The sequence below is a fragment of the Magnolia sinica genome, chromosome 14 (genome assembly GCF_029962835.1).
Source record: "Magnolia sinica isolate HGM2019 chromosome 14, MsV1, whole genome shotgun sequence".
Classification (NCBI taxonomy): domain Eukaryota; kingdom Viridiplantae; phylum Streptophyta; class Magnoliopsida; order Magnoliales; family Magnoliaceae; genus Magnolia; species Magnolia sinica.
Window position 1 is genome coordinate 75,423,971 of NC_080586.1, and position 12,095 is coordinate 75,436,065.

Below are 12,095 nucleotides of genomic sequence, written 5' to 3' on the forward strand. Positions count from 1 at the left end.
GAAGGTGGTTTGGAATTCCTAGTAAATGATGGGAAGCCTTCATTGCTTTATAATGTAAAAATCATTTGAAATGGTAAGTGATGAGTGAGAGGACAGATTGGGGTAGTGAATTTCAGGACACGTGTGAACTCAACGTACTTGTGTGACATCCGAGCCATGTACCAAGTGAGGTGGCTAATGTGAACGTGTCCATTCCAAAGGGTAGGTGGTTAATTCATGAGGTGGGCCACATGTCTACATTGAATAAAGGCCGCGTGATTTCATCACACATGTGTTGTTGTCTATCTTAGTGGATTAGCGTAATTAAAGTGCCAGGGTGTTTTTATGGCTAACCTAACTTAATGAATGGCTAGGATCTTGCACGGTGTCCCATGCTGGCACATGTGCCACAATTCTCCTTTTAAATCCGTTATGGTGCGTTTCTCCTTAGTTTTTATCCAGATTTAATCGTGCAACATGATTTCAAGTAGCAAAATTTTCCAAGGGAGTTTGGTGGGACGCGGATTGGTTAGTAACCGTGCTCGGTACACGCTGGGCTCTCAAGGGTCCACCATGATGTATGGGTTTTATCTACACCGTCCCATTTTTCCAAATCATTTTAGGATATACGACCAAAAATTAAAACAGATTCAAGCTCAAGTGGACCACACTACGGGAAGCAGTGGTGGTAATAAAATCTACCGTCGAAGCCTTCCAAGTGCTTACTTGATGTTTATTTGCTGTTCACCTGTTCACGTGGTCACGTAGAACTCGATGGAAGGAAAAGCAAACACTATTTAAAATGAGAACTTCTTTGGCCTCGCGAAGTTTTCAACCATAAGTATTCAATCCAACTCAGTCGGCCACTTAGGCCTCGGATCTATTTCAATTTTTTGAGCTTATATCTTAAAATGATACGGAAAAATGGATGGACGGTGTGAATAAAGCCTATACATCACGGTACCCTCTCAAAGCCCCTGCCCGTGTGCGAAGCTGGCGACAGCCGGGAAGTAACCTATCCGGGTCCATTTTGGCGGTAGATCCATTTACGACGGACAAAGGAAATAGACATTTTCAAAGGGACGCGGATTGGCCGCGGAACCACACGCCACCGACCTGCCTGGTGTGTGTCGACGTCACCAATTTCTGAGATATGTACTGTATCCGAACCGTCAATCCATTTGGTGACCTTTTCGTAAGGCTATAGCCCAAAAAAGAAGACATATCTAACGATCAAGTGGACCATAGTGTAAAAAGCATTGTGAGATTGAACATCTACCATTGAAACCTTTTTTAGGTCAAGGAAGTTTTGGATCAATATTCATCCAGGTCTTTGAACATCTACCATTGAAACCTTGTGAACAGATTGTATGGAAAATAAATGTTATTTTGGACCCTACGAATGTTTTAACGGTAAGAATCAGTATCCCACTGCTTTTCATGGTGTGGTCCACTTGATTTTTCAATATGACTCGTTCTTTTTCTCATTAGTTAAAATAATCTTTCCAAATAGATGAACGGTGTGGATATAATAAATACATCATTGTGGGGCCCATGTAACTTTGATTTCATTTGAACTGTTTGAGGTCGTCTCCGCACGACACGTATCTACATCAGCCAGGTCGGTGGTGTGTCGTACACCAGCCAATCCGCTTCCTTTTCAACGGACCGTGGGGTTGTCAGGTCTAAGAAAAATGTAAAATGTGGCACACGTCACGTGCTACGTCGTTTCATGCGTACACGCTTTGGTAAAAGTAGGTGACATGGTTCGTATATAGGGATGATTTTGACCGTTGATCCATTGGAACCATTATAATTTCTCAATGGGTGTCATCGAGGCCAGCCCCACCCAAAGACTTTTGTGTTGAACAGATGAATGGTAGGTGACTTGGTTGAAAAACCATTATTTTTTAAGAAATGAGTGGGACTCTTTTGAATATATAATGATATGCCGTCCAAGCTTTCAAAGGAAAAAGGATATTTCTACTAGGTCACCCTTCGTATCACGGAGATGAGAGGCTATCTCGTCGCCTCCTTGAAGGCTCCAGAGGATTTTTATTTTTATTTTTTTTTTGTTTTTACTTAGTTTGATCTGGTCGCACAACACTTTTATTTTTATTTTTTTGGGTTACTGTCATTACACACTCCACTATTAGCCACCTCCACTGTAACACAACACTTGAAACTTGGGAGGAACAACCGGTGCCCTGAGGTCGTCTATCAAGTGGGACCATTTTTAACTTAGTGGGGTGTGGGGAAAGGAAAAGATAATTTACTTCTTATAAATAACTATTGAATTTATAAGAAGTGTAGAAATCATTTTAAAAAAATAAACAAACAAACAAAAGTGAGTGTTATACCCTAATTTTTATGTCATTAGGAAATTCAATTGAAAAGGACACGTGAAATAATAAGGGAAAGATATAATATGATAAATATTTTTAATGATGTTTGGAGAGTTTTTTACGAAATTAGAGTTGATAGAATGATAAGACAAAAAGTAAATGAAATGAATTCAAATGCAAACCAAGTGACTGAGAGGCATCTAAGAGGTCGACCGAGAGCGCAACCAATACAAAACCTTGGTTGATAAGGTGAAGTAAGAGGTCGATAGCCGTAAAGAAGTAAAAAAGAGCAATTGGTTGGCATCTAGAAGTAGACCAAGTGGCTAAGGGGTATCCGAAAGTAAATTGAGAGGCCAAGGGAAGTCAGGAAATGGAATACGATCAAAAAACTTGGTTGAGTGGTCAAAACAAAAAGATGCGGATACCGGTTGAGTGGAGCACAAACAAGCAACTGAGAAAAGAGATGCGGTTGATGTGTGGTCGATGATCGATTAGTGATCAAAAGCAAAGCTTGGTCGAGAGAAGAGGAACGGTTGGAAAAAAGAAACATAACAGAGTAGAGGAACAGTGAAGAATTAAAAAAACATAACAAGAAAGAAGGATTCGGAGAGAGGCTTTTCGACTGATGTAACCATTACAATAATGGAGGAAAGATGTCACGCCCCAAACCCAGAAATCGGATTCATGGAAATGAGAGGCTATCTCGTCGAGTTCTTGAAGGCTCTAGATGATATATATATATATATATATATATATATATATATATATATATATATATATATATATATATATATATATATATATATATATACTTATTTATTTATTTATTCATGTATCATCACTGTCTTTGGGTTACTGTCATTACACACTCCACTATTAGCCACCCCCACTGTAACACAACACTTGAAACTTGGGAGGAACAACCGATGCCCTGAGGTCGTCTATCAAGTGGGACCATTTTTTACGTAGTGGGGTGTGGGGAAAGGAAAAGATAATTTACTTCTTATAAATAACTATTGAATTTATAAGAAGTGTAGAAATCATTTTAAAAAAATAAACAAACAAACAAAAGTGAGTGTTATACCCTAATTTTTATGTCATTGGGAAATTCAATTGAAAAGGATACGAGAAATAATAAGGGAAAGATATAATATGATAAATATCTTTAATGATGTTTGGAGAGTTGATAGAATGATAAGACAAAAAGTAGATGAAATGAATTCAAATGCAAACCAAGTGACTGAGAGGCATCTAAGAGGTCGACTGAGAGCGCAACCAATACAAAACCTTGGTTGATAAAGTGAAGTAAGAGGTCGATAGCCGTAAAGAAGCAAAAAAGAGCAATTGGTTGGCATCTAGAAGTAGACCGAGTGGCTAAGAGGTATCCAAAAGTAAATTGAGAGGCCAAGGGAAGCCAGGAAATGGAATACGATAAAAAAACTTGGTCGAGTGGTCAAAATGAAAAGATGCGGATAGCGGTTGAGTGGAGCACAAACAAGCGACTGAGAAAAGAGATGCGGTTGATGTGTGGTCGATGATCGATTAGCGACTAAAAGCAAAACTTGGTCGAGAGAAGAGGAGCGGTTGGAAAGAAGAAACGTAACTGAGTGGAGGAACAGTCAATAATTTTAAAAAAAACATAATAAGAAAGAAGGATTCGGAGAGAGGCTTTTTGACTGATGTAACCATTGCAATAATGAAGGAAAGATGTCACGCCCCAAACCTGGAAATCGGATTCAAAGGAATCCCGATCACCGAGCCCGATGTCGACATCCTCCGTAGTACCCCATTCTCGGCTCTCAGCGTTCATATGTCAGATTCCGATCTTAAGATCCTACAAAGAGGATTTTTAGAATTTTTTTTTTTTTTTTGTAATGGAGCATAACCACAAGTATACTCAATTCACAAAGGCAACATCATCATCACATATCCACTAATATAATCAATTGAATACAATGCTGAAAGGGAAATACATATATCAAAGCTCCAGAAGACAGTTGCACGCTCCAAGCTCAACACTGCTGCAACCTAACGCCACCTACACGCATCTATCGTGCATAAGCTTATAGAAAGCTTAGAGTGTAGTGAAGTGTGTGTAAGGTAAGTGCTAAATATACAATAAAGCCCATAAGTCATACATCATCGGGATAAGCAGAACTACTGACAAGATCAGGAATTATACGATATCAGAGTAAGCGAAAATATACTGGTAGGTCCATGAATCATACAATAATAGAATACGCAATGCGGATCGGCTATGCAAATGTGGAAGCCAAATATCAGATGTCAATGATGCAATGCAATATGCAAATCCTGCTAAGTCCGTCTAAGTCATATAAGTGCAAAAACATAGTAACCCAAAATGCTAAGTACTGCGGATGCAATGTAATATGCGGTGCGAATGAAATGACCAAGTGGAATGTGAAGTCGGGATGACAGTACGTAGTATCGCAGGCTATGAGGTCCACTACAAGGGACTACTATCCAAACCAGTATCATAGTACCTAAATTTGGATAGTCTGACTCAATGTGGTAAACTCCTGATCTCAGGTTAGTCGCGCGCCCAACTGAAATCCTGGCCATGCGATGGTACACGTAACAAATAGTTACGCACCACCAGCCCGAGTGGATAGTGAATGAATGAAGGAATGGATATGCAATTGCTGCTCAATAAGTTCACAAATTAGTACGGTTGCTCTCTGAAAAAATCACTGGGGTCTATTACACTCTACACCGACTGCCGTCTCCCTAGCCGCACAGCCCAGCGAGTGGAAGAGACCTCACTATCCGCCTAGCCAACAGTCTGTCAATACCTACTCGGCTCGTCGATAGCGGACCCATTTACGAGCTGGTTATACTCAGCCCAGCTTATAGCCTCCTAACTCGGGCGGATAAGGCCACACCCCCTCCCAACCGACCACGACACAGTGGGAGACGCGACCTACTGGTATTCGGCACTTGGGCGCTCATGCTCCACTCGATCTAGACGTTGGAGCACCTCCTGGCCTCGGAGATGCTGCGATTTTCACCCAAGAACATCCTAAGTGCCTACAATGCTAGAACCAAGTATTTTCGGTGTCCCATTTAGCCATCCACGAAGTACCTGTGGAGGCCACAGCCCTGATGTCGCTAGGGCGTACAATGATCAAGTCACATATATGCAAGATGCATGTGTCACAGTATCCAGTCATGCAACAATCCTGTGCGTACGATGTGATAATGTGGGCACTCTGTCTCATAAGGAGCCCCGTAAATAGTCTGCCCAATGGCGTATGCTATGATCAAACATTCCTCATATCAGGCATAAATATGATGTGTATAGGCATGAATTATGGAGTTATACTAAGCATTTTATATAGTGATGAACTATGTTCACAACGAAGATGGGCCTTGATGGCCTACACACAACAAGTATGGGCCTATTAATGGGCCCTAAGGAGAATTATAATGTGGATATTTAACCAACATTATTCTTACAATATGGACGTCAAACCAATATTGCTCCCAAGGCATGGCCTGCCATAAATGTCATTACATAACCCATGGTGGAATCATACATTGCAATAGATCTTATATACATCCTGATGTTTTATTTAAACCAACATGATTTAAATGATTTTTAAACTCGCAAGTATACGAATCAGATGTAGATACGATACGTATTACGAGATCGTTCCCACGAGGAATGGTCGTCACAATTCAAATCTATGATTCTCCTTAACTAATCCAACAAATAATGGAATGAATTACTAAGCACAATTTTATGAAAAACAATTAATTAAGAACAGGGAAGAAAATTCAATCAGAGAGAGAGCACTAGGACTTTCGAATCCACCCCTAATTATCCTAACCCTTGTTTTGTCTGTTGATTCACCTTGATCTAGATTGATACCATTTATACAGAGAAAGCACAATCTGTGTCCTTAATCGGGCATACAAACTGTCTAATTCCTTTAAGCAATGCCATGAATGACATATCCCATATCCTTGGTCGAGTACATGGAATGTACATTCATTAAAGCACCCTGTTTCTTCCTCTATAGGAAACTTGTTCTTGATCAGACACAAGCACCTATAATAAGCATCCAAACAACATCCATATATATACTTTAATCAAGTTCATAGATGGAGAAGTATAGAATTTAAACCCATAAAGCCCACTTAAAGAAAGAAACAAATTAATTGAAATTCAAAGTAAATCAACCAATACAAGAACTAATCAAATTAGGGGCTTCATCTTAGCCCTAGCTGAGAGATTAGTGACCCATAAAATCCATAAAAAAATATTAAATAAAATTCATAAAAGAAACGTCAAACCAAACAATCTCTCTCTCTCTTCTTTCTTCTCTTTCTTCTCTCCCTTGCTCCAGATCTGGAATCCCCTGGTTCTCAATGCCTTTCCCACGTCCAAAACTCCCCTTTTATAGCTGCTGGATGGCTGGGGTCGGTGGCAGAGTCGTAGAAGGACTCGAAGTGCAATTTTTCACAGCCGTGATCGGTGGGCCCCACAGAGGTATTTTCTAGAAAATCCACCCCGTCCATTGGATTCAGGACGAAATTTCAGTCAAGAATGGGTGGTTTTGAATGTCCATTGACACGGCCCAGAGAAGAAAATACAAAAAGATCAGTTTTGAACATCACAAGACGGCCTGTTTGTGGCCTCTGTATCACGCACGTGTGCACGCATGAGAGAAAAATATCAGCATGGTTTTGAAGCTCTCGAACCACTCTACAAGATGGACGGATCAGATCTTCCGTACGGTTAACGGGTGGGGTCCACAAACAGCCGCAAAAACAGACAGCGACCGTCCGTTACGCGGACGCGAAACCCGCTGCTGTTGTGATGGTGGGACCCATTTTGATAATTATTTCAATAATCCACTCCGTCCATTGCATGGAGGATGAAAAAACGGCTAGGAATGCCCAATTTCGAGTTAGAGTTGCGGTGGCCCACAGAGTTTTGAACTCACCGTCCGTTTTGCGTTTTTCAGCGATCAACGTCCGTACATATGCATGGAACCAAACGGACATCTAGGCGATGGTTATAACTGCCCCAGGAAGCGGATGGACGGTTTGGATTGTCCATTTGGACACTAGGTGGGCCCCACAACCGACGACCGCGGTCGGCTTGCGGAGTCACTGGAAACGGAAATTTCCGTTTTTGAAAAGGAAAGTCCGGTCAGCGGCGCTGACCGACTTTAGTTCGTTCGGTGCTCCGATAGTGCACATGTGCACTATGTACACACGCTATAGATATAGGTCCACTGTAATGTTTTTGAGAAATCTGCACCGTCCATCCTTTTTCTCATATTATTTCCACCGTCAGGACCAAAATTGATGTATATCCAGATATCCAGCGGGCCCCACTTAATGAATTAAGGGGCTGATCTCGCCGTTAGATCACTTCCCGAGATCATCAATGGCTGAAATTTAATATGTACGGTTAATTTATGGTCCCCATCACGTGTATGAAGTTTCGAGTTGATCGGATGGCGGGAAACATGTGATCTTGCATTCTGGACCCTTTTCGAGCCCCTTTGCCTTGCTTTCCTCAATCCCAGGCGTGTAAAATCTTCACTATTGGTTTTCTGGAGTCCATCCCGTGCTCTGGTAATTTTGGAGCGCCAAATCCATGTTCTTAACATCATCTTTCAGTACACACTCCTGATTTCATCCTGTAATAAAAACACGATTAAAATATGGCATTAAACCTTATCATGTACGTAAAATCAGGCAATTACTGGGGTCTGAGATGCAACATTTGACACTCATCACAACCCCCAACCAGCATTTTGCTAGTCCCGAGCAAAACATGCGAAAAATAATTTTAGAAATAAAAGATGATTCCTGTAAACTCAAGTGACTTGTGAACAGATAGCTGAGATGTGAAAATTCTAAGATTCATGAATGGTAAGTAGAATTTTCTCCTGAAATCAAGCTCTCGACAGATTTCATAATTAATTTCAAACTATTAATCCATTAATTGGAACAATTCTGAACATCGAGCTCCATGAATGTAAAGTGTAATCTCGACTTACAAACATTAAGAGATCCAATTGTCAATCTCATGATATCATTGGTAATTCGTGACAACCAAGCTTGAAACCAACACTTATCTCACAGATTAACTTTTCATTTTACCAGCCTTTGATTTTCTTTATGAGCAGTAACGCAAATGAGGGGAATCAAATTCTTACCTATAGGGAGCAAACCTATGGCGAAAACTTGTCGCCTAACTTTTTATAAGTCAACTATGGAGAATCAAATCTACACCTATAGGGAGCAAACCTATGGTGAAGATTATGTGACTTAGCCTTTTAATTCTTCTTTTTACCAAGTTAATCATTCAGTTATCGAACCAAAACTTAATGTGCAAGCGAGATGTGATATGTGAAATCATGACTCAATCAATGTTTACAACGTCTAATCATGGATTAACAATTTAAAATTGACTGTGAAATCCAGCAGATGGCCGAATCCAAGAGTCATTAGTTACCAACATCATGTATCTTATAATGTTAAAATCACAACTATCCTTCAAAATCACTTTGAATTCAATAGAAATTCAGAAAAAATTTTAAAATTTTCACAAATTTTTCACAAATTTTGCTCAAGACCAAGAAAATACTGATTAGGTAACCTAATCTCCCACCCCCAACCTAAAATCTACATTTTCCTCAATGTAAAAGAAATAAACAAGCAATGCACATGGGACAACGAGAATAAAAGAGGAGTGATGAACAGATAATACCTGGATGGAGAATCAAGAAGCTTTCTCAAAATTTGTGAAAAATTTCAACGTAAAAGCGAGTTAGCACAAGAGAGAAATCAACATAAGCAAAAATAACAAAAAGAAAAACAAAAGAAGACCCTACCTATACCACTTTCACAGGTGCTCTCGATTGCATTTAGCGCATGCAACAAGCCTTTAAACCCCTAGGTTACCCCTAGTGGACGAGTTGTAGTCTCGTGAGGGTTTGCAGTAATGTTACCCACAAATATTAAAGTAACTAACTAAGAAGAATGAAAATGAATGAAATAAAAAGCAATACAATAAAGCAAAAGGCTGGGTTGCCTCCCATGAGCGCTAAGTTTAACGTCTTCAGCCAGACAAAAACGGACCATGAATGAAATAATCTTTATAACCAGGGTCCGCCAAAGAAATTACCTCAACACTTTCATTAACCGATCCCAGACAAGTGATGTGAGTTCCCATGAACTGTGCTATCTGAAATAAGGCAACTGACACTGTCGTCAAATAATTTAAGGACTTCTGCTCGAACGACTTCTTCTATGTTAGGATTACGCTTCCTTTGCATGTTATGCGATATTACCACAGCATGATCCATCCATACAGTGGGGCATACTTCCTGGATTTTTTCTATCTTCCGTTCAATTGCTGCCTTATATGTTTTAAGAACATTAAGCAGTCTGCTCGCCTTTGTCTTCTCAGAGGTACAAACTGTGCTGTCAGGAAGAGTCTCAGAGGGATGAAGAGGTTCCACTTTCGCTCTCCATTTTTCAGTCTCCAATATAGGAGTAGAGTCGAGCAATGCATTGACTTCATGGATGGGACTATCAATGTCAAAATCCATGCCCGATTGTACTAAGCAGGTCTCAAGAGGATCCTCAAAAGATGTACGGAAGGAGTCCTGCACAAGGCTCTCGATCATGTCCACTTCAAATATGTCATCCAAATCTGAGGGTTGTTGTCCTGCATTAAAAACATTGAGTTTAATATTCATGTTACCAAAGGACAATTTCATAACTCCATTCCTGCAATTGATAATAGCATTAGATGTGGCCAAAAATGGACGACCCAAAATGACTGGGATCTGACTATGAAGATTCTGGACAGGCTGAGTATCTATAACTATGAAATCTACTGGAAAATCAAATTTATCAACCTGGATTAACACATCTTCAATAACACCCCGGGGCACCTTGATAGATCTATCGGCTAGTTGTAATGTTACCTTAGTCGGTTTCAACTCACCAAGTCCTAGCTGCTCATAAACCGAATATGGTAACAAATTGACACTCGCCCCTAAATCAAGTAATGCCTTCCTGATCTTATGATCTCCTATGCCGCAAGAAATGGTGGGAGCTCCTGGATCCCTAAATTTAGGAGGGGTGTTATGTTGAATCATGGAGCTGAGCTGCTCTGCAAGGAAGACTTTCTTATGAACATTCTGCTTACGCTTTTGAGTGCATAAATCTTTAAGAAACTTAGCGTAAGCAGGGACTTGCTTGATGGCGTCAAGCAACGGGATGTTGACTTGCACTTTTTGAAACACATCCAAGATTTCATCAAAGTTATTTCTTTTCTTTATTGGTGCCAGACGTTGAGGAAAGGGTGCTTTGGGCACATAAGGTGGCACATTAGTGGCTCTTGGAGAGTCGAGAGCTTTTGGACTTTGGATGCATTGGTATGGCTCTGCTTCATCTTGATCTTCTTTTAGAATTTGATTCATCCCCAGTCATCTCTATTCTGTTATCAATCTGCTTGCATGACCTAAGGGTAGTGATCGATTTGGCCTTTCATGATATTGCCCTTGGTTGGAATTAGAGCCAATCTCATCTTGTCCCTTTGGATTAGCCTCGGGTTGGCTAGGAAACTTGTCATTCTCTCTCTCACTCAATGTGGCCAACTAGTTGACCCATTTGTACTTCAACTTGGCAATGGATTGTGCATTTGCATGTAAGCTTTCCTGGTGGCCAATAAGGTTTGTTGGGTGTCTTTTTGGAATTGGAGAGAACTCGCATGAAAAGATGGAGTGTATCCTCAAGAGATGGTTTCCTTGATTGTGTAGGCAGTTGTTGATATTGTGGAAACTGTTGAGGTTGTTGACTGCCAACTTGGAGGTGCGGTTGCATGGGAGGATTTCCAGATGGTCCTCCTTGTTGTGGTCCTTTTGCCCAAGAGAAATTTGGATGTCTAGCCCACCCTGGGTTGTATGTGTTCGAGTAAGGATCATTCCCAGATTTTTAAAAAGTGTTCATAGCATGAACTTGTTCAGAGAGAAGTTCTGGGAATGCTGCACCAGATGGACAAGACTGCATAGGATGGGCAGGACTAGAACATGTGGCATATGCCTCGACTTGAGCTGTTTGTGGTGGTCCATTATTTAATACCAGAGCATTAACTTTCTTTGTCAGGTTATCAAGCTTGGCACTCAGCTCTGGTATGACTCCTATCTCATATATACCACCTCTCTTTTGTGGTTGGGGACTTCTGTCACCTCTATATGAATAATCCCATTGTTGGGAATTTTCGCACAAGGTTTCAAAGAAGTTCCACGTTTCGACATCACTTTTGGTCATGAATGACCCTCCACTGGTGGCATCAACCATGCGACGGTTCTGTGGTGTCAGACCGTCATAGAAGTATTGAACTTGTTGCCACTTCTCAAAACCATGGTGAGGACATTTAAGAAGCAAGTCCTTCCATCTTTCCCAACATTCATGAAAGTGCTCGCCCTCTTTTTGTGTGAAGTTAGTAATTTCTCTACGGAGGGCATTGGTTTTGTGAACGGGGAAGAACTTGTTTAAGAACTTCTTAGACAGTTGGTCCCATGTAGTGATAGATCCAACTTCTAGAGAATTCAACCATGCTTTCGCCTTATCTTTCAAAGAAAAAGGAAACAGGCGTAGGCGGATCAAATCGTCTGAGAAGTTTTGGAACTTAAAGGTGGAGCAAATGTTTAAGAATTCTTTCACATGATGATATGGGTCCTCCTTGTCCAATCCATAAAAGGATGGCAACAATTG

At 40.6% G+C, this 12,095-nt stretch overlaps 1 non-coding gene across 1 annotated transcript; it reads left to right on the forward strand.

Annotated features, from left to right (window-relative positions):
• Nucleotides 1–11,736: 11,736 nt before the first annotated feature.
• LOC131226340 (small nucleolar RNA R71) lies at nucleotides 11,737–11,843 on the forward strand. The gene has a single exon (XR_009161732.1). It is a non-coding gene; the product is annotated as a small nucleolar RNA R71 (small nucleolar RNA).
• Nucleotides 11,844–12,095: the final 252 nt, after the last annotated feature.